A 22,053-nucleotide genomic window follows, 5' to 3' on the forward strand; every position below is an offset into this window, starting at 1 on the left:
AAGGTGGACGTCGGAATTATTTGGCTGCTGAGTTTTAACTAGCGTTTATTAAGTCCCTCATTGCCCACGGGAAAAACTGAATCCCTATATCTACTCGTTCGGTAAAATATTTCTATTATTTTACCGTTTTTGTTGGGCCTAAAAAAGATATTTAATGTATTCTACGATGATGTTGTCCGTGTCGGTCTGAAATATATCTATCCTAATATCTAAACCTAGTTCGTACCTTCCAGGTCGTTAAAATTAAATTCTATTAAACGAGCTCATTTGAAAGTTTCGGTGTCTCAAAGGGTTTTGGATGTAGAATGGATATTTAAATTCTCATTTTTACTCAAATATTTCATATATCCATACTAAATGTTCATTCGTAGCTTTTTATTCCCTCCGTTGATAGGTATCTTACTATCTTTCATTTTCTTTAGCTATTTTTTATTTATCCGAATCCAACGTATTAAGTTACTATTATTTGATTAATTTTTGACACATGCAAATAATTTCCCAGTAACAGTTTGATAAGATGGTATTTTAAAATAAGTAGTATATAACGCATATCGGTATCTTCGATTGATATCGGAGAAAAGCGAGGACAGCGGAAGAGATGAATGAGTTGAAGAAAAAGGAGGAATGATTCGTGTGGCGAGGAATGTGTGGAGGAAGAAGAATGGAGGGAGAAGATGGGGGGGAGGGGAGGGGCGTCGGGAGAATTGAGTTCGGGGCGTTATAAAGATTGAGGGGGAGCGAAGGCGAGGGGAGGGTGGGTGGCAGGGGGTGCTTGGTGCTGGAGGAAGGTGCCAGAGTAAATAAATCTCCTCCTTTTATTCGAAAAGGACCAAAGAAAGCAGCGGAATGGGAAGGGGGGACGGAAGGGTGTGAAAAAGAAACCAATAGGGTGAGTGGTAAGAAATCCGGGCACCACCAGGATTTCAAAGAACGATAGAGAGCCAAACTAGGTGGGAGGAGGTAGGTGGGGAGTGAGGGGGTGGAGTATGGCAGGGGGATGAGTTTAGTGGAGGAATGTGTTATTTAGGGGGTGGTTGGTTGGGCAGAGAGAGAGAAGGAGGCGTTGGACTAAAAGAGGCGAGGGGTGTGCACAGGAGGGTTGGCTGCGGTTATTTGAAGGGAAAGGGGGTTGATTGGAGGAGGCGGGGGCGGGCGGTGGTTCTACTTTACAGAGCAATGTGGTGTCCTTTGCGCGTGGGGGAGGGAGTTCTCGTGAAGGAGGTGAATTCTCCGGAAGTAGGGGCAGGGCGGTTATTTGAAGTTGCTAGGCAGAAGGAGGTGCATTTTTAAGTTTGAGTCGGGAGTGAAATTACATTTAGACTGGTTTGCCGCAGATGTGGTGCCGGTAGGGAGAATATAACCAGGTGAGTGAAGCTCGAGGAGAGGACTGAGTATACGCAAAAAGGATCTTAGCTACAAAAACAAAATTTTCAACGCGCAGGAAAATAAGGAAGAACCATTCACTTATACATATACGCTTCAAAGTTTTCGTGGAACTTCTATGGGGAAGAATATGGTCTTATCATGTGTGTCCCATCCTTAGTAATTGCCATAGGTAACCCTGGCTTGAAATATATAAGATATTCCTCCCTTCGCGAGGTTAGCGCTGTAATGAGATTCGTGTTTGTGCTGTGTCTTCTTTGAAGCCAATATTCTCTCTCGTTGCTTTGACGGACGCACCACAAGGATCTTACATTAATTAACGTAACCTCAGTGAATGCTTATGGGAATTGCTAAGTCTGGTTATTTTATTCTCATACGCAGTGGCCCGGTTTGTTATAAGTCCTTGGTTCGATTCAAGGTGTAAGGGAAAATTTTACCATAGCATATATGAACTGTGAATGTCATCGGAGTTCATGCCTTAGGCTGGAAATACATCTCGTATGAGTCTCCCTTCATCTTCAAGTGATTTGCATACAATTTCTGCTATTTTCAAATATTTCGAACACATTACACAAAAGCATTACCTTCGATATGTTCGTTCGTTATGGTTATAATTCGTTATGATCTGCACTTCACCAAGAATCACTGAATTTTCACTTTTTACTATGTTAATCATATAGTCTTACTTGACACTTAAGTTACTCGGCCCGAAATTGGAATAACATGGATGAAGATCTAGTCATTGCAAGATAAGCGAAATATTCCTTATAACATTAGCAGAGAGTAATGATTTTTATAGAGGACATTGTTAGGAAGCATTATAATAATTTTAAGATAGTAATTTCTCATGGTAGCCATCTTGGAAATACGTTAAATGTGCATCAAATTTAAAGTAACTAAAACATAACATAATAAGTAACCCTGTATGATTGTCTGAAATATAAATATTTGTTCTGAAACATTATGGTTCCATTCGGCAATTTTTAACAGAGGAGTGCTCAGTCAGGTGCAATTGGAGATTGTGCTCACCACGTTAGCCATGCATAGCTTTACTTCAGTCATAGTTCAGCAGTCCTCGAGTAATTTAAAGCCTTTAATTTTATATGACGAATCCATAAGCAATATGGTCGTGCCTTTATTTGTAAAAAAACGAATTACCCACTTGTTGCAAAATTTTATATTTTTTGTAAGCTATGAAGAAGTTGCTAAGAATTTACCGGGAACTAAATTTCGCTTAATGGCAACTTAGTTCTGGACGTGGAGGATGAGCAGAGGCAGCTTTTTCAGGAAATGTGGAGGAGAGAGAAGGTATGGATGGAGCCAGTACTGAGTGGGGAGGGGGGGGGGGGTTGAAAACAGTGTTACAGGGTATAACGTTGGGGTAAACGAGGGAGAGGAAGGAAGAGAATAGTTTTTTTTTAGACAGAAAGAAATCGAGCAGGCTTTACTGTGAATTGAAAAAGGAAGTCCATGAATGGAGGGAATATTGTCAGAATACTTATCAAATACTCCATGAAATCCTGTTTTAATCGCTAGAATAATCTAGTAATAAAAATATGGCCATTAATCTAGGCAATGTGCTATTTTAACATGTCGCCAACCCTGCCTCTCCAGTGTTTAGCTACCAATTCCTTTTAATTGAGTAAAGAGTGGATTGAGGAGGGTAGAGGGGGTGAAAGGGGAGGATGGGCGAAGCAGAGGGGGGTGAGGGGTCCCCGAAAGGGAGTTAGGGAGGGGGAACGCGATGCGGGAGATGTTCGTAGTCATGGATACCGGTTATAGGTAATCGGCTCATTCTCCGGCGTTTGTAGATGATCATGATCGCTCGCTTTCGCTGCCACCCCTAACTGAACTGCCACCCCCTGCCGTCTCCACACCCCTTTGAAGCCCTTCTCACACTCAATGTGCCCACTCTCCCTAAAAGTGGCAACCTGAAAGTGGTGAAGAAAACGACTGCTACGCTGCATTCTCAAGTCTAATTCAACGCTCGAGTCGCACACATGTGTTCCCTTCTGCCAAATTTTCCAAATTATTTGGTGTGCATTTTGCTATTATTCTCGTATTTGGTGATATTGCGATATTGTGGTCATTTTGTGATGTTGTTTTTGCAATTTGTAAACTGCACAAGAAAAACGACGCGCGTTGTGCGTAGTGATTACTTGGTAGGATCTAAAAAAAAAATATCTTCTAGCATTTAAGTGTGTATTGAGTGACATTGTGATATTTCTGGCGTTTTGTAATTGAATAAGACTGTATAATACAAATTAAAATTATCTCACTTCACTACGCATTCCAATTGGAATAATGTGACTCTGAATGGAAATGATGACGTTACATAAGACATGTACTTCATATTGCTGCAATGAATGTGGTCTAGAGTTTTATAAAATTACCATAAGGTGCAATTTCATGCATATCCCCAATGTCAGTTAGCAGTCAGTCAGAGGCAAAATGGTGGTTCCTCAATTAAATTATTTCAAGCGTCAAAACGTCTTTAAAAATCATCGCTTGGTGCAAATCCCGAGAAAAATGCTTAAATATTGATTACTCTTCTGGTGAACTCTAGTCGTAGTTCCCTCTGGCTGATCCGGTCATTTCTCTCTTCGTTCTGATTACCGAGTTGGCCATCACCATTCAGGAATGCTGCTCTGATGTCTGACGTGTCCTGTTTGTATTTATATTGTGAGGCAGATAGTGATTTGAAGAAGAAAGTTATGAAGGATGCGAAAGAAAGGAAGTCATCACTATGCGAATACGAGCGCGGAGCTACGTGTCAAACCAATCTCATGATGGTTGACTTATGAAGATGATGTATTCTCGCTAATTTATGTTTCGATTTGCATCTTTCTTAGAAAAAAAAAGAAGGCATTAACCGTCGACAGTCGGCATTAACGATTAGACAGTCGAAGCATTTGGAGAAATAGATCAGATTAACGACAGACTACACCACAAGACGACAACATAAAAATCTAAGGGCAACGTACTGCAGATATTTCGCCTACTTTTTAAGAAGAAAGAAGAAATTAGTTTCTACATTGAAGTTTCAAATCTTTCACTTCACAATCTTAGTGTAGACGTCTCTCGAAAGATTCTCTTGTAAAAATAGGCTCCTTCAAGAAATTGAAATACCCACATAAACTTAAAGATATCCCTCTAGGTTAGATATCCGTTTTATGAGAAAGCATGGCATTCAAGTGATAATATCACCTTCCAGGTTACAAGCAGTCATGAAATCATATATTTTGTGAAAGAAGAGGTTGTTGTACTCGGTGCATGGTGCAATAGTGATGCATGTCATTTTGGAGCCGCTGAAATAAATCCAAATTACAACGAGTAAACATAGTGGGAGAATATGAACTACTCGCCGATTCAACTGAAGCACTGTGTTTCGAAAATCGATTGACCTCATCGTCTGCGATGAATAAATGATATTTCAATCATACACTGACCCCCAGGGCTATCCCATAAATTTTCTTGCGCTCTGAATCGATTTCAGGTAATAGGTGAAATCATAGAATTGTTATTCCATGCGAGGTGGAATTATTATACGATACAATGCAATGTGGGGCATGAACTGATACGAATTCATGTAATACTTACGAGATAAATTAAGTAAGTTCAGCACATATTGATGTTCTATTTGGCAAATAAACTGCTGCAAAAATAATAGGAGTGCAAAATATTTGTTGGACACACTACCAACTGTGGCAAAATTTAGTCCTTCATGATAGAAGAAAAGCTATATTTAGCAGCCGATATTCGGTTTAAGCCATTAAAAGCGGAAATTTTGAAGTTGTGTAGCGTTAGTTGTGTTGCTATGTGATAATTTTGAGTCCTATTGATGTAGGCGTATTAATCCTAGTTTAATGGGATAAGATCATGCGTTTAATGTATAAATAACAAATTAGAAAATATAATTTATTATTTAAAATACCGGGAGGTAGTTCTTGGAAAAGAGCGACTATCTTCCCTAAGAACCTTAAAAAACACTCTCAAATACCACTTGAAAATTTGCAGGGTAACACTATTACACCATTCATTGTCACAAGTATTGTAAGTACAAGAATCTCTTCGCCTCTCGGTATTGGCCCCGTTTTTTGAGAGCTACATTCGTTCATTAACTTTTAATTTAGAAATTATCCTGTTTTTTACTGAGTATATTTAGCCTCTATGTCGGTAATTACTCCATAATTGAGGATATAAATTGTAGGGTGAATTATAAATAATTACAATTGAAGCCAATTCCAATAAAGCCGTACAATGAAATGAAAATATAATTAAAACTGTAATAAAAAGGAGAAAAAAAGGAGATATTTCCATGAATTGTGTGATTGTTACCACAAAACAACTTGTAAAACTTTGTCAGAAAAACAAGTTTTAAATTCGCACCCTTACCCTTGGCTTCCGTTAAAATCACCTAATGTACAAATTTTAATTCCTTCTTTCTCACTCCCAGAGATCCATACCTTTTTTCTGACTTCCCACCTTTTTCAACACCATTTCATTTCTACCTACACCCTCCCTCGATGTCTCTACGCTATTCGGAGCATTCAAGAGGTAACTTCCGACAGCCTTCTGCTCCAGAATCTCATTTTTATATTAGTTTTTTATAATATTTTTAGTTTATATTTGTTAAATAGCAGCAGATTTTCAGTTTTATATTCAAGTTGAAGTCCAGATGTACTGTTTTTGAACAATTGAATGGTAAACTTGTATATTTACCCATTTAATTATAGTTTTATATTTTTCAACAATCATTGCCACTGTAAAGTTGCTCATTGCTTAGCAATTCTTAGCCTCTATAGTTTCATTATTTGGCTACAAATGGATTTGTAAACTTTTCAGCCGTTGGTCGTAAGTAAAAAGACTTGTATGCTGTGCGCTAGGCTTAGATTGCCTAAGATAATTAGAGCAGATATATTTCAGGATGAAACGGAAAGTATCATATCAGACTACGGTGTTTACACAACTTCCCAAATTAATTTTCAGATCCGACATAATTGATAAATTAAGAGATTTTTTTCCGAACGAATAGGTGTGGGTATTATTTTTCCTCTTGGCGGACCTTCATATATTTATTTCCTTTTTCTTTACTTTCGGCTGGGATCCTGACACCCTGTGCCACACCTCTATCGCGGGGTAGTATTTAGATGTGGATTATCCCGTAGCGCGGAGAGGGAGAAGGGGGTTCGGGTATGCAACCGGCACGGCCTTTACGAGTTGCAGCGTAGCGTGTTTTACGGTCGCCTGGGAGAGATGTTTCTCGGTTAATGACGACTTGCCTCCGATCGACGAGATTTAAAGAGGGCGGGAGCCGAATGAGTTCATCGACGATTCGAATCGGTGCATTTCTTATCTTCTCCTTGCAACAAGTCTCAGGTGCTGACGGAGATTAAATGCACGCCGAGCATGGCAGGCACTCGAGAAACTCAAGAGGAAGAACAGGCAACGAGATTAGGAAAGCGAATGTCTTTACGCGACTCGGCAATATAAAGTTCCATTCTTGGTGTCATCCTGTCGAATTGGATTAGAGTCTACGTCAAATCATGTTATCTGAAAATGGAATACAGGAGATTCAACATATACGTGTAAAGAATGTGATTCCGTCCATAAAAACTTGGGTCCTACGTTTATGGCCTTTTGAGCTGAACCTTATTGATATAAGGTATACCAAGAGAAGAATATTTTCTGGAATGCGGCTATGAGAGCCAACTGCGCTCCATTTAATATTTTAAAAATTGCTAATATTATTTTAAAAAACCAGTACTATAATTAATGTGAAAAAGTTAAATTTGTGTATGTCTAAGTCGAAAAATTTGATATTGGGTTATGAAAGACAAAACCGACATCTTTTGAAATACTATGCTTTTATTATATTGTAATTTGTACAATAAAATTTGTACAGGATTGTATACTCGGATATATAATGTCGCCAATGCATGATATTTTATAAGTTATTGATGCATATTTGCAATATATATGCAATTTTAAAAACATTGTCAGTCAGGGATCGTCTTTAAATAATATAAGTTCTGAAAAGTGATTCTTTTAATGTAAATTTTGAATGTTTATTCAATGACGTAATCTGATGGGCATGAACTCCATTCCAAGGGTCCGAAAATTTTCCCTATGGTGATAAAATTCCGAATCGATTATGTTAACGAAATGCGTTCCATTTTCTCCCCGATCTTCGCTCCATTGCCTCCTCATTCCAATTCCTCGCCGTCTCCACTCCATTACACTCTGCCTTCCATTCTATCTTTTCCTCGGTGACTTCAACACCTTTGCGAGCCTAGCATTCTGGAGATTCCCACTCCTATCCGATAGCGACCTCTATCTCACATCACCATCTACGTACTACCACTACTGGGGCCAGGTGGTCGTGATATGGACGCAGAAAAGGAGAGAATAAGACGTTAGAATTAGCAAAAGGGGTCCGGCAGGAATTTCACCTATTTCCTCTTCAACTTGCGCTGGGAGGAAGCGACGAAGGAAATATTAGAATAAGTAATGAAATAGATTACGGTGAACGAGGATGAGATCAAGAAGCTGCGATTTGCTGATGACATTGCTATTTTGTCATAAGGAGAAATTTATGTATAGAACTCACTTCAGTGGAGTAACTATGGGGGGTTGAAGGGATAGATCCCCCCAAAGCCTCAGACAAATAAAAAAATAATTTAAAACTACTGTCTAGTTCTGATATATAACTGCATCTGCTGAAAGTTAAATTTTAAGCGCCAAAATGAGGTAAAGTGTATTTCCAGGCATGTTGTTTTTCAAATATTTTCCCGGAACCACTGTTGCCTGAGGAAGGGGAGGGTCGCCACCCCCTAAAGCATATGCCTAGATGCCTAGTTTCGCCACTGACTCTCTGATTGTAGTTTAGGTAAAGGTTCAGGTGTACAGTATGAAAATAAATATGTGGAAAGCTATGATACTTGTGTGCTGGAGGAAGAAAGCAGCTACCAATGCCTACCTCAAAAGAAGACACATTGGAGTAAGGATAATCATTCAAGTACCTCAGGAGCAGCATTGCCTGGGATGGAGGGAGCAGAGAGGGAGTGCAGCGCCATATAGTTCATAATCGGTCAATGTACATGGCTAAAAGGTTGCTAATCTGCTCCAAGAGAATGTTTTTGGAGACATGGAAACTGTATGTAGAATCATTTCCGCTGGTAGTATCTTTCCAGGGATCAGATACTTTGACCGTTTGGAAATCTGATTAGAAAAGACTCGCAGCCTTCGAGATCTGGTGCTGGCGACGAGTTCTGAGAATGAATTTGGCGGAAGGGATGGCGAGCAAGGAGATGGGTCCAAGATTCGGAGAAGAATGGAAACTGTTGAGAACCATAATCCGGAGAAGGACCGATCGTTGGAAAGGCAATCGCGTGAGGGATATGATGGAGGGAATCTTTGAAAGAAAAGTCCCAGGAGGAATACTTAGGGATAAACACTTAAAGCAGATAAAGAAAATATATTTTTTTTTCACGGGAAAAGTTTCCCGCGTGAGTGTTTATTTTTGTGTGTCTATGTTTATTGATAGCGACTTCAACGTTTTAAAATAGTTTCAATAGAAAATCACGGAAGTTGAGGAACTTGCAATGGAGAAAAGGGGAATGGGAGGCAACAGCACTTGAAAAATAAGACCGTAGTACTATCAATTAAGATCCCTTCCGATAAATTTTAAAGGTGATAAGATCTCTTAGAGCTAGCTTACTTTTCATGGCGATCGTACGATTGTGAATTTTTAATAAAAATAAGACGGTAAAGTAACATTTATCAAAAAGTTCATTCTCAAAGCAAACTACTCTGGATCCAACATTATCCTAGAAAAGTTGAAATTAATTAGGCGTATAAGTTCGTTGTTTTCGTAAAAACCGCAGTCGTTTTTTACGAACCCTAATTCGGAAATGAAATGTATTGCCAATTTCATTTATACCGTGCAAGGAATCATCTGCTTAATGTCAGTTTCAACGCATTGCATACGTTTATATTTATTTCCTTACGCCACATCCAGTTCCCCCATGGATGAGAGCCTATAATCATTTGCCTTTTGCTGGTAAAAATGTGAATTTATGTTGGCTACAAGGTCCTTAAAGAACCTATGATTTCTGGTATATTTATAGACGCCAGCGTGTTCTAGATCTGGTTTGAGAGACTATTTGAATGCACGTACATGTTTGATTGGGTCGTGAGTAATCCTTAAAATATGGGAATTCGAGATCTCTTAGCCAATTTGTGTGAACAATCCGGTTTGTTTTAAACCTTTCTTTTAGCACAAACATATCCCTTCTGGCACAGGAAAATTCCACCATGACCAGAATCTCCAGCATTGTTCAAAATTCCTTTTCGAGGTTGCATAATTGGCCCTTTAGACAATAAGTAATAGTACCGTTAACAATTAATTTATAGTAACACCGGGCATTAGGCATTTGAGGCTTAACTTGTACTCAAGCGAAGTCACCCTGAGTAGGTACAACCATTTTAGTTTCACCAATGCAATTGTCGTAGTTGTTTCAATTTATGTATTTTCTGTTATTGTTTTTACATAGGTAGTTTATTGTTTTCTACTTATTATAATTGAACCGGTAAGTACCTTTTAATTTGTTATATGACTTTCTGTCATAATATATTATTGTGAGTGAGTAATAAACTGGTACTGCTCTCTAAATTTCTTTAGCAGTTACTTTTATGCAAGCAGTTTTTTTTTCGGAAATTCTAGTGTTTGGCCCTGTTGAATATGAAATCCGTGTCGCCTAGTATTTTTTTCTCTTCTTCAACTATCCATTTTAATTTGAAATGGTCTTGATGGAGAATCACTGCAAGTTAAAATGTTTAACCCTTTACTGCACTAGGCAAGGCGCTGCGTTGAATGGCCAGGACCAAATACGTGCGTTTATGTGCAGACACCAACTTGGCTTCATCTTTCTCAATCTAACCTTTCCTCTCGCTTTTTTTCTCCATCCGCTCTCGTCCTAAATTATTCTTTTCGTTCGATCCTATAATATTTTCTAACGCTGTCGACCGAAAAAAATCCTCCCTCTCCTTTCCACTACACTTATCGTCCCTGCATAATCGAATATGTATTCATTTTCCGCCATAGGAACCCTTTCTAAATTTATTTTGCTGACGACGCCTTTAAAAAAATGAAAAGCACGTATTGATTTGAGTTTTATCTGCTTTTTGCGCAGGTCTCCAATACATCCGATAGTGGTTTTCGCATGAAGAAAATCTGAAGCAAGAGAGGTGACTAATTTGGAATGGATAGCTTTTGATAAGTTCGTCTCTCTCCCTTGTGAAAACTACGTTGCGACAGCTGGTGAAGGTAGCATTCAAATGGTAGCGTAGACATTATATTTTTTGGGAAAATAGCTTTCTCGGTATTATTATATTTACTATACGAACTACGTTTCTATGCAACTCTTTATTTCATGCGTTTAAGTTCCAAACTTATTGCAATTCTTGAGCATTGAACGATGTAGTATTATTTCCTCATTAGTTGTAGGTACTGAAAAAAATTGTGAATATCAGTTATGGGAGGGTAAGTAATCTCAGTAGGTAAATAGGGAAATATACCAATTATCCATTGTTTTTCATGTTTTGCCTTTGTTGCCATCGTAGTGATCTTCTTTAGAGACCATGCGATGGTAGTATTACCTATCGCATTTATCATATGATGCTCGTGTAAGGTTGAAATCATCCACTTAGATCAGGGTATATTGTAATTTTGATTTCTCTTAATACACATAAATATGCTATTGGGTAAATTTTATTCCTCTCTAAATGTATTACTAAAACTTCATTCTTAATTTCCCGTTTTTCAATTATGGTTTCTATTCAGTGTTAAATGGTAATTTGCCTTATGGTCTTTAAAGAGGTAATTGTATGCATACAGTATTTTATGAACCGATTCCCTTTATCTTTCGATATAAGTGCAATGTTGCACCGTTGGCACTTTGATGATTTTCATTCTCTCTTTGACTATCTCTATTTTAAGTTTTAAGTATTGAAAATGGTCAGAAATGGGAGAAGAATATCGCTGAGCATTCCCAGCAAATGCTGATAGAATGCGATTTCTTCGAATACCTCGCTCCTATTCAGAGCAAGCATTTGTGTGATTAGGGAAGAGAGCCAACAGATGAGTACTCTTACTCAAAGAGAAGAAGGAGCTCAACTACTTTTCTGCATAAGGACACCACTTTGGGAAAGTCACTACTACTCCTAATCTAGTCACTTGATCATAAGGAGCTACCTAGATTTATCGTTTTATCTTAAGTTTCAATGCCTTTTACTTTCGGGACAAGAAATCTTCGCCATTCGTTTGGAAATTTGAAAATTGCATATCATCTTTCCTTTCATAATATCTGGGAAAGTTACGGTCTATTTATTATTTCCATTTTATGAATGGTTAAATGGTGACGAAAGTCCTTTCCTCACCCCTTAGATTAGGAATTTCTGCTGACGTCGCTGATACTTCGTCTTCGGATCTTAACTTAGTGTTCCTGAATTGATTGCTAATAGCGCTCTAGTTTGAGACTATAATAATTAGGAGGGTGGTCGACATATTTTTTTAGTTAAATTGAAAAAGTAACTCTAAGAGAACTATAACTATTTTCAAAACGACTCCTTTTTGGTTCTTTGAATCGGAGTGCACTGATGCTTCGATTCTTATTTGCTGTCATTTGTCGGCAAATATGGAAACACTTTGATTTAGGGCAACTTTTATAGCGGGTATTTAATTCAGGAGCAAAATGCTAAAAATAGGTATATGAGATTTATGTTTCTGACATGTTGGAGACGTAAGGTCTATAATTCTTCAGAGATACGTATGGTATTTTGTCAAAATGCATGATTTTTCTCTTGATAACATTGACTTACTGGCCAGCCAGTAGTGAGATCGCAAGTCTTTCAATTTATGTACGGTGCGTATGTTATTCTGTATATTTTGACCATTTCGGCCCCTCTTATGAAAATGTAGTCTGTTTGTTAGCTGAGCCTTCATAAATATTGAAAATTTTTATGTTTTTTCATGTGAGACTCTTAATTGCTGGATTCTAACGGAATATAAGTAGTACAGTATGAAAATGAACTGGGTAAATGGTCAACATTTCCAATAAATTTCGACAGTATTAAAGAAATACATGAGCATTTCAACATAATAAATTCCTCGGCCCGCGCCGGGATAGCCTCGCGCTAAGTTGGTACGTGCCAATATTAAGTCAATTAGGAATTCTTTATCGAATATAATTTCAAAGCTTTCTATAAAATCTTGATTATCATCTTAGCTAACGGCATTAACCCCTTTTAAGCCAGAATTATGCATAAAATATAGTATATATCACGGTTCCCTTAACGTCTGTAATTTAACGCACTCTTTACGATGACAGATTTGCATTTCTCTTAAAAATGACGCATGAGTGTGTAAATCGGTCGGGAATAAACAAATATAAGTTGTAATAAGTCTACTGCTATTGTATTTCATCATTAACTCGAATTTCCGATAAGTTTCCTTGCAAGTCATGAAAGATAGTGATGACACAGCTGTAACTTCAGTGGCTGGATTTAGAAATTTAGAAATAAAATATTTATTAGCATGAAAACCATGCTTTATGTTCTAAATTTTGTCCAATTCATCATCTTCACTCAGATTGTTGGCTGTCATAATATTCCAAATTATCTTGATCGCCACGGCTATCTTTATTAAAACTACCATTTTACTATGCATTTTAAAGCGCAGAGGACAGGTAAAATACTCGTGAAAATATGAATGATTCTATTATGGTGTTTTTCTTAGTAATAACTTGTGACTGACTCTTCTCTTTGTCGTTGCAGGAAAATATGTTCCCAGAAAGGTCTATTGCGGTTTAAATCATTCGGTTCCATGCAACAAGAATTTGACGCCAACCAAGGAGAGAGACTCTTGCTTCTTCAACACAAGCTGATGGTGAGTGTCCCTTTAGTATTTTATCCCTGATGCCAATGAATGTGGCTCTATAGTTATAATTTTTTGTCCCTCTTTGTATCTTTACGCTTCGTAATTTGCTTAAAGTACTTTCAATTGTGTAGATATTCTTTTCCATATTTATGCGAGTGTCCACGACTTCTACTGCAGGTTTATATTGTCATGTAGAGCTAGCTATATGTGCCTCTGTCACATAATATTAATATCATCCGAATGTTATTTTTGGAATAGTTGATTGACATGGTTCTATTGTGAGAAGGAATAGTTCTTTCCATAGCTTTTTCCGATGGAAATCCACATGATTCTCGTATTTCGCATCCTGAATTGTATTCAATTTTTCATTCTAACATAGTGAAGATAAAGATGCGTATTGGATGCTATGTCCTTTCTAGGTCGTGGTTTCTCAGCATGAGTTTTCATTTTGGTGTCTCATAATCTTTTGTAGTTAACTTGTTGTCGCCTTGTAGGAGGTGGGCGTGTTACTAACGGGTTCCAACGAGTTTATTTAGCTTTCGTGTTCGGTGTGATACATCCTATATCGTCCTTGTGGACTTATTCTATGTCACAGTTCTGATGGAACTGGAGTATTGGGCTTTTCGTCGGGATATGTTAGGAGAAGCTATCCTGTCTTGGAAATTTATCGGGAAAACTTAGGCACATGTCCATCGTCCCCCTTCTCCAACAGTTTTCTACTCTTACACACTCACATTAATGAAAAAACCAAAATGGAAAGTTAGTATTCAATCGAATTGTCAAAAATGGCCCAAGTCACCCCATTTTACGGTATTTGAAGCTATATTTAGTTAATTTTGGGAAACTATTTTACCTTCAATTGCTTTAAAAGGTTCCTGTAAACAATGAATTTATTATTAATGGTGATAGACGAATCAAACATAATAATAAATAATCATCGGATGATTCCGTGGGATTTCAACTTACAATTCAATCCTATCCTCTGCTGCTTTTTTTCAAATTTGGCACATATAGTGATTCGAGTTAGCATAATAATGCAAAGTAATACTGTCATTTGAATGCGCATACCATTCTAAAATGTTGCCTCTGCTACACAGTTGGATGGTGCCCGGGTGAAGACCCTATCATTTGCTTAAAGCAGTATATTTGGTTTGAAGAACACGTTCCGTAGATCCAAGATCATATTCCTCATTGCAAACTACCGCTTGCAAGAGAAATAAAAGTTACGTAACCGTGTACGTTTTAATTAGATGATAGTAATCGAATATGAAGGATGGATTCGTTGGAAATGAACAGTGATCGATTTATGTACATTATGTTATGGTTTTCACTTTTTTAAATCGCGGAATGGAGAAAGTAATAATAAACCCGTCCGAAGAATAATGATAATAACTAAGCAATGCACGTGAGATAAATGTGAGTTTATTAATCGTGGTTTGCTGTTGATAATCATCGGATAAACATGGCGACTTTTAATTTAGATTAAGATCATAGTTGCGTCGAGGTTCGGCGAATGGGAGATGAGGAATGTTTGAAGGGATTGGGTTTGAAGGTGGCGGTGGGAAGCTTTGAGAGCGAAGGCGTAAGATGGGAGGCCGTTGCGTCGGGATGTCAATATTCGGAGGCAGTGGGGGAAAAATGGATAAATATTAATGCGAGTTCTTGAGGCACCATTGTGGTGGGGTGGTCTTCTCTTTTTGGAGAGGGCTGTTGGATTGAGGTGCGCAGACGGGTTGCGGCAGACAGAGGAGTGGGGGTGGTGTGGAGTGGGAGAGAGAGGAGATGAAGGGAACAGGACGGGCGGACAAGGGTTGCGGGCGATGAGATAAAAGCGGAGAGGGATGGGAGACGGGTTAGTGGATCGGATGTAGTCAGACAGTAAGCGAGAAAGAGAAGCCTTCTCTCAGCCAAATGCGTTTAAAATGGGGAAATATTTAATACACGTCAGTGACATATTTTTAGGCCAAGTAGGCATATGAATTTTTGAGAACTTATTACTCTAGTCGATCGGTATTTTTAGTGATGCGTTTGTTGCTCATATCTTACTGTATCATCCTCTATCTACTTAATAATAATGTGTAATTTGAAAGGAAATCAACTGTTGCTTTGATTTTAAATTTGAGATAAATCTAAATATTAGCCAGGAGTCTGGAGTGGTTGTGTAATATTTTACCTGAGTTGATACGTTGGAATTCTTTGGAAAGGAAAGCTCATATGATAGGAGTGATAACTTTAAAATTTCTAAAGGATAGCGTAAGTATAATACCGTGCAGGAATATTTCTTGAGTATCCCGCGGGTTTTTGCTTTTCCCTCGTCAGCAGTAGGTACCACCCTTGTGTGAAAAAACAATAAATACTTACTTGTTCCTAAAAATTTTGATTACTTAATCCTATGGCCATGTTAACTCAAGATGGTCATTTCAATTTCTTCTTTTCTTATATCCTTTAGTGTTTGGTCTCTTCAACGCAGTCTTGGCCTAGAGGTTTTCTACCATCGTATCATACATTAAAGACATGTTTAATGATGCCGGTATTGTCCTTTTTGAACCTGTGGCCCAGCCGCTAACGTTAGCTTTATATTGCTGCAATTATATCCGACTTATGATAAATCTTCCTCAGTTCTCTGATATACCTGATTGTCCAAGCTCCTTCATAAATAGGTCCAAATGTTTTATTTTTAATGCATTGTTTTATGAAAGGTATCAGCTTTTTTTCTTGAGAATTTACCACTGAATAAATTTCGCAGCCGTAGAGTATTATAGATTGTAGTATATGATCAAAACTTTACGCTGGGAAAATGAAATTCTACAGTTTTATGATATTTATGTATTACGAAAAAAGACAGTAACTGGGTGAGGGTAAGAGCAATATTTTTGTTTCGTCTCCTTCGTAAACGGGCCTTCAAGTTGGGCTACCAATTGTCAAAATTGCGACTTATTATTATAGCCTTATTCTTACCAACTTTACACGGCTCACATATTGGTAACCATGGGGTTGAAATTACAAAAGACCAGTTTATACCGTGCAAGTTTAAATGGCGTAACTTGATCGAGGGCAGCCATCCCTTAAAAAAATCTCAAATTTCTCTTGATATTTGCCGGGAAAAGAAGATTGTCTTGTCTATCGAATGAAATAAAAGCAATCGTAAGTCATCTTAAGTCGGTTTTATGATGAATGCACGGTTATTGGTGTGATTGAAAGGATACGTCAGTAATTGATGTGGTTTATAATGATTTAATTGAGACCTGGTTAATTTTCCTTGAACTTTGAATTTTTTTACCGTCAAAATTAATGCGTACCGCTTCGAAAATCTTTGCTAGGAAATTTTTAATCTTCGTTGCTTTTCAGATAAAACGAACGTCCGATAATTCAGGTAAAGGAGTTGATGATTAAATATTTATAATTTCGATCTCTAAAATTATAAGAAAAAAGCGGGTTTTTTCGGAGAGGGAGTGTGAAAGGAAAATTGAAAGAAAATGAGGGGGAAGAGAGCAAAGAGACATAATTGGCACGAAGAAAGACCACTGGCACACTCCATTCCATTTTCGACGTCCTTTGGACATTGTTAAGAAGTTTTTCACGTAACTACTTGAATCAATGCAAATATCAAATATTCATTTTATCTCTTTAAATATTGCTTTTGTCCTACTGGTGAAATTATTTTGTTCCGAGTGATTATAGATTTCCTGATTTTTTCCGAGGATATCATTAAAAATTATTAACATGCACAAACTGAAACACCTGTCACAAAATATAATGCTTTTCCGTTCTATTTCTGAAATCGCTTATTTAATTACTTATTTAAACTAGTTGGAACTGTGTTAAAAAAACCTCAAATTGTGGATAGCATGAATTTATAGCTCTGACGTAAACAATTCTTCTTGTTGATTAAAAAAAAATGTTTCAAGCAATGAAAGAGGATGTAGAACTTTATCGTGGAATGTGCTTCATATCCATATGATTTCCAACGCACTAGGCAGGCATTCCTATATTTAATTATTTTTACGAAGGCCATAAAAAGGCTTACATAACCAAAAAAACAGGTAACTATCAATTCTTTTTGGCGACATCATAAAGTATGGAGAATAATAATTCATTTCATTATTGAATATTCTATAAATTAAAAGGCTTTTTTTCTTTATTCTTAATGGTTAAAAATATATCTGTAACCATCGTCGTCCTTTTTATGAGCCTCTTCAAGGGATCCACTTTTAAATTTTAAAAACACTGATCGCTCGGAATATCGAATATAATTGTTACACATGATATTTAATAATTATTTGTTGTTAATATTTAAGCCATGAATGTCCTAACTGGTATGGGGAGTAAACCTTCGTTAGTGAAGTCGGTAGCTTTCGGTTGCCAGTGGGAAGACTGGATAAGTCAGATGAGGGCTTTAATCGCTTTCAAACATAAACATTCGAAAAGTCCAGTTGCTCATGGAAATTATCTTCACATTTTAAATTTATATGTGTATTACATTCATCTGTCAAATTATTCGCGGTTAGGTCTACCCTCACTTATCCCATATCTTCCTTAAGATGCGAGGATTTGAGTAGGCGAAAATGTATACAGAAAAACAAGACACATTGATAGCTGTGGTGAAGGTGATTTAGTGGAGCTCAGATATTTGGCGTTAATTCAACTTTTCTGGCAGTTTCCATAGATTAGGTAGATATGTTGAAATAGAATAATTTCAGTCGTAGTAAGTTGTCATGGAGCTTGGGACGCCTTTACTTGAATGGAACTCTTTGCACTTTCAGAGCAGAAAATTATCTATCCTTCATCACAGCTTTACCAAATTGATTTCGTATTTTTTAAGTCTAGGAAAATATTAAACAAATGTTTTCACTTATGTTTCCGCTGTTACTTTTCCCCTCGATAAAATGAGCCTGGAAAAAACCTTGTCATTATGTCCAAATAACTTGGTTTAAATCTTTTCATCTACACCTACATACAACCCTGCAAGCCACCTTGATAGTTGTGTGGCGGGGATATTAGTATTAGGGGGTGTTATTAACTCCGGTTGTCAACAAAAAAAGTAAATGCACGTACGAAGTACGTCCCTGTAATAGCTGCAAACTGATTCACTGATTGTGTGATTGATACGAATTACCCAAACTGTAATAGTTGTGGGTATTTGGAATATTGGACGTAAAAGTAAAAAAAAATCATCGGGAGGAAATATCTGAAAACTTTAAAAAGTCGATTAGTTTACGAAATATATCAACTTGAATTAACATGGGAGCCTTATGGGACTAAAATGTTTTAGGTTTTATTCGGTATTTATAAATGTCTCAGAAAAATGATATTTCTTTGACATAAACTCAATATTTTAAGTAGATTTACCAAAGTACTTAGTTCTTAAGAGTAAAACGAATTCCTATAGCTATACGTTCTGAGAAATATCTCACTTAATTTATCCTTTCTGACGGATCTGGAAGGGTTCCAATGTGATATACTCGGTGTCTCTCTGAAAGATGTATAATTTTAATTACTCGTGGAATCTAAGCCTAGCACGAATCTTCCGAGTCACAAGAGATCCCCAGTCGCATTTGTGCGCCATTTGCAGATTTAACGAATCGCTGACCTTTCGTTTGTATATTATTGTCGTTCTGCACTGGATACCTTATGCTCGCTGCATAGGGTATCCAATGCAGGATATGTTTTTTATATGAGACCTTTTCACTCATGCAGACAAACACTGTCGGAGTGCGAGTTTATAACAGGGAAATACCAGTCCTTCTACCTTGATTACTTGGAAATTTTACTTTTTGGCCCAAACTTAAATCTATCCTCGCCAGTCTAAAGCAACATTCGACTTGAATCACTGATCGAATAATACTGACATAATAAATTGAAGAAACAATATATCAAAATCGAGTGTCACCATTTATTACACTAAAAATACTCTTCTTCCGGTATAAATGGAAGAGCGTAGGTACTTGCCTTCCATAGCTCTTTTCATTGTGATTAAGTCCAGTGAGAGGAAATGCAAATATCGATTGAAGTTGGGAGGAAAGATATCTCCAAATTCGGTCATTCGATTGAGAATATCCGCCGATAACATTGTGAGTCTTATTAAAGCCCTTGTCCCCTTCACACCTCTTCTCCTCCCCATTAATAATTGCGTTTGATGAGAGAGAAACCGTTTTCAGAGAAGTTTTCGTTTAATTGTTTCGTTTAATTCATGGTAAAATAGTTCTCGGAGTATAGGTCGATGTCCTATTTGATATATGCTCCGAGAACTATTTTACCATGAATAATAAGATAAACAGATCACAATTTGCGCCTGAAGATGATGATAATTCATTGACACCCGGGTGGTGCTCTGTAAAAAATAAGTGTTATAAGTAATAATAGATTGAAGGTTCAGGGCGAACCCTTCAGGGATACAACACACCGGGGCCGGGATCCAAGTCAGAAACTTATACGCCCGATCACCCGGGGAGGGTTTGGACAGGAAGGAATAAGGAAAAGAGGCGCCGCCGCGATGGGAGCCCGTTCACCCCTCTGGGATTGGATAGGAGCGGAAGGAATGGGACGGGGAAAACACCTCAACGCTATAGAAGCGAAGAGGGCCCTACTAACAGCGACACCAGGCAAAGCCATTAATGTTTTAACGATCTTGGAGGATCATTCTATGAGGAAGAATGATCCAACGATCAAATCGTTAGATAATATAAGTAATTGTGTGATATCCAAGAAAACTTATAATGGAATACCACAATGTTGATCAAGAGTTAGTGAATTTCGTTTTCAGAGAAAATTTTCCAGCCAACTTCCCTTGCGAGTAAAGAACCTCTCATTCAGTCATACAAACATTGGTTTCAATAGGTGAGGGTCGAGGTCACCTCACACTAAGCCACTAGCGTATTAACATTATACATTCAAGGATAGAGTCAGCCCCTGTATCAGGGTTACATCGCTCTTCGAGGATTTGGTTTGAGGGTGACCTGAGGCATTGCGCGGGACTTGAACCTGGGAGCCCAGTTAGAGAGCTTGACCAGCCGTCAAGTTCTCTGGCTATTAGGCTACCTCGCTCCCATCGAAGTAAAGCTAAAAATAATTAAACAACAATAGTCCCATTTATTACAATACCAAGAGCTGACCTCGCATCGCTCTCTGCACTGTTATTTCCACGTGTCTTGCTTTGCCTCCGTCTTGCGTTGTCTCTTTCCACCCACTCAATGCCAAATACGTGACTCTCCCTCACGGCTCCTCCCATCGAGCCATCGAGACCGTCTCAAACTGCTTTTTCTACCCCCTCCCCCTCAAAACGACACCCCCCCACCCTCCATTCCATTTCCCTCGCATTCTCAACTTTGCCTCTTCCCCTTCCTCTTTCCACCCCTCTTCCGCACCCCTCATCCCCATTTCCCCAAAAGTTAATTAAAAGTTTTTTAAAAAGAAATGCTTTTCGTCTCCCGACCGCCACCGCGCCGGATGCCAAAGAGAAGGAGAGGGGGATATCAGTGGGGGTTTGGTGGCAGAGGGGTGTGAGGGGGAAGGGGGTGCGTGGTTGGATTTACTGTTGTTTGGGGGTGGAGGCGACGCTTATTTTTTTTCGTTTCGGAATTCTCGCGGAGGGCGGGGTGGGTCTCACAGATTGCGATGCAACTCCCCCCACCCCTCTGCGCGCACAAAATAATATTTATGAATGATAATGAAAATCTGTTTCCCTCATTCTTTTAAGTTTCGTTATTTTTTTTGTTAGAAGTCTATCCTGAAATATTTTTGAGAGGTGCGCAGACGGTGTTACGCCCAACCCTGTCCCCCCACCCCCACAAACTCCTTTTCCTTTATTTTGCGTACTTCCTGGTTGATATTGCTTGGGGGCTCTATCCGGAGTTTCTTTTTACTGGAGACGGCTTTCATTGACGATTTCTTTGCTCGGCCTTTTTTTACCAGTGTTTTAGAAAAGGTACTCTAAGGTCGATGCAGTGCAATTGTTTAGCCATGTACCTACTGTAAAACTCTGTGAATGCATGGTAGCCCAAGGAACTGGCCCCTAACTTGAGTATGCATACTTCAAACTCTTTTTATTCAGTCCAGATATATCAAAATCCTCTTACACCTCTGTCGACCTACGGATTAAAGAATTAAGATAAATTATTCAGGGAAATTAAAAGTTAAAAATGACCGAGTATCTTTGGTTTATTTTAGCCATTTTATTGTAAAACTTATTGCCTATTATGAACTTCTACTTTACGTGGAAATCAAATGTGTGGTTTAACCGTGGTCAAAGAAACATCTTTGCGGAGTAATCATGTGCCTTTTTAAGTGAAAATGAAGTTCATTCCGGATATATCAAATATGTCTCGTTGCATTATTCAGGCGTTGAATATATGTATCCTTGCCGCTCCTGATGGAGTTAATTTGATGTTTGTTTTGATTTTCCATTTGAAATTACATGATTGAAAGCTGGTGATCTGTAAATATTTTGGAATACTATAACTTCTGAAAATGTTTAACCTTATCTTGTCATTGTTTTATGCCATATATTTTTAAAAAGTTTTTCGATTAAGTTTGTTCATAGATAAAATAATAATTCTTGGTTGAACAGGTCAAAAACTTTGTTTTTCAAGTGAAGACACTTAGCGAATTGTGCAATTATTCAGATGATTATTTATAAGAAGTCATTATGCTCATCATAATCACCGGTCAACGGTCTTAACATCGATTTGATGCAGCTCTCCACTCAGTTCTCCCATCAGATAATCTTTTCACAC

At 37.9% G+C, this 22,053-nt stretch overlaps 1 long non-coding RNA gene across 1 annotated transcript in view; it reads left to right on the forward strand.

Moving 5' to 3' along the window:
* Positions 1-22,053, forward strand: part of LOC124158491 — a 241,287-nt gene that overhangs the window by 105,568 nt on the left and 113,666 nt on the right. The window contains exon 3 of the long non-coding RNA XR_006864808.1: positions 13,219-13,330. This is a non-coding gene — a long non-coding RNA (uncharacterized LOC124158491). The remainder of the gene's footprint in view (positions 1-13,218; positions 13,331-22,053) is intronic.

The sequence above is a fragment of the Ischnura elegans genome, chromosome 5 (assembly GCF_921293095.1).
Source record: "Ischnura elegans chromosome 5, ioIscEleg1.1, whole genome shotgun sequence".
NCBI lineage: Eukaryota > Metazoa > Arthropoda > Insecta > Odonata > Coenagrionidae > Ischnura > Ischnura elegans.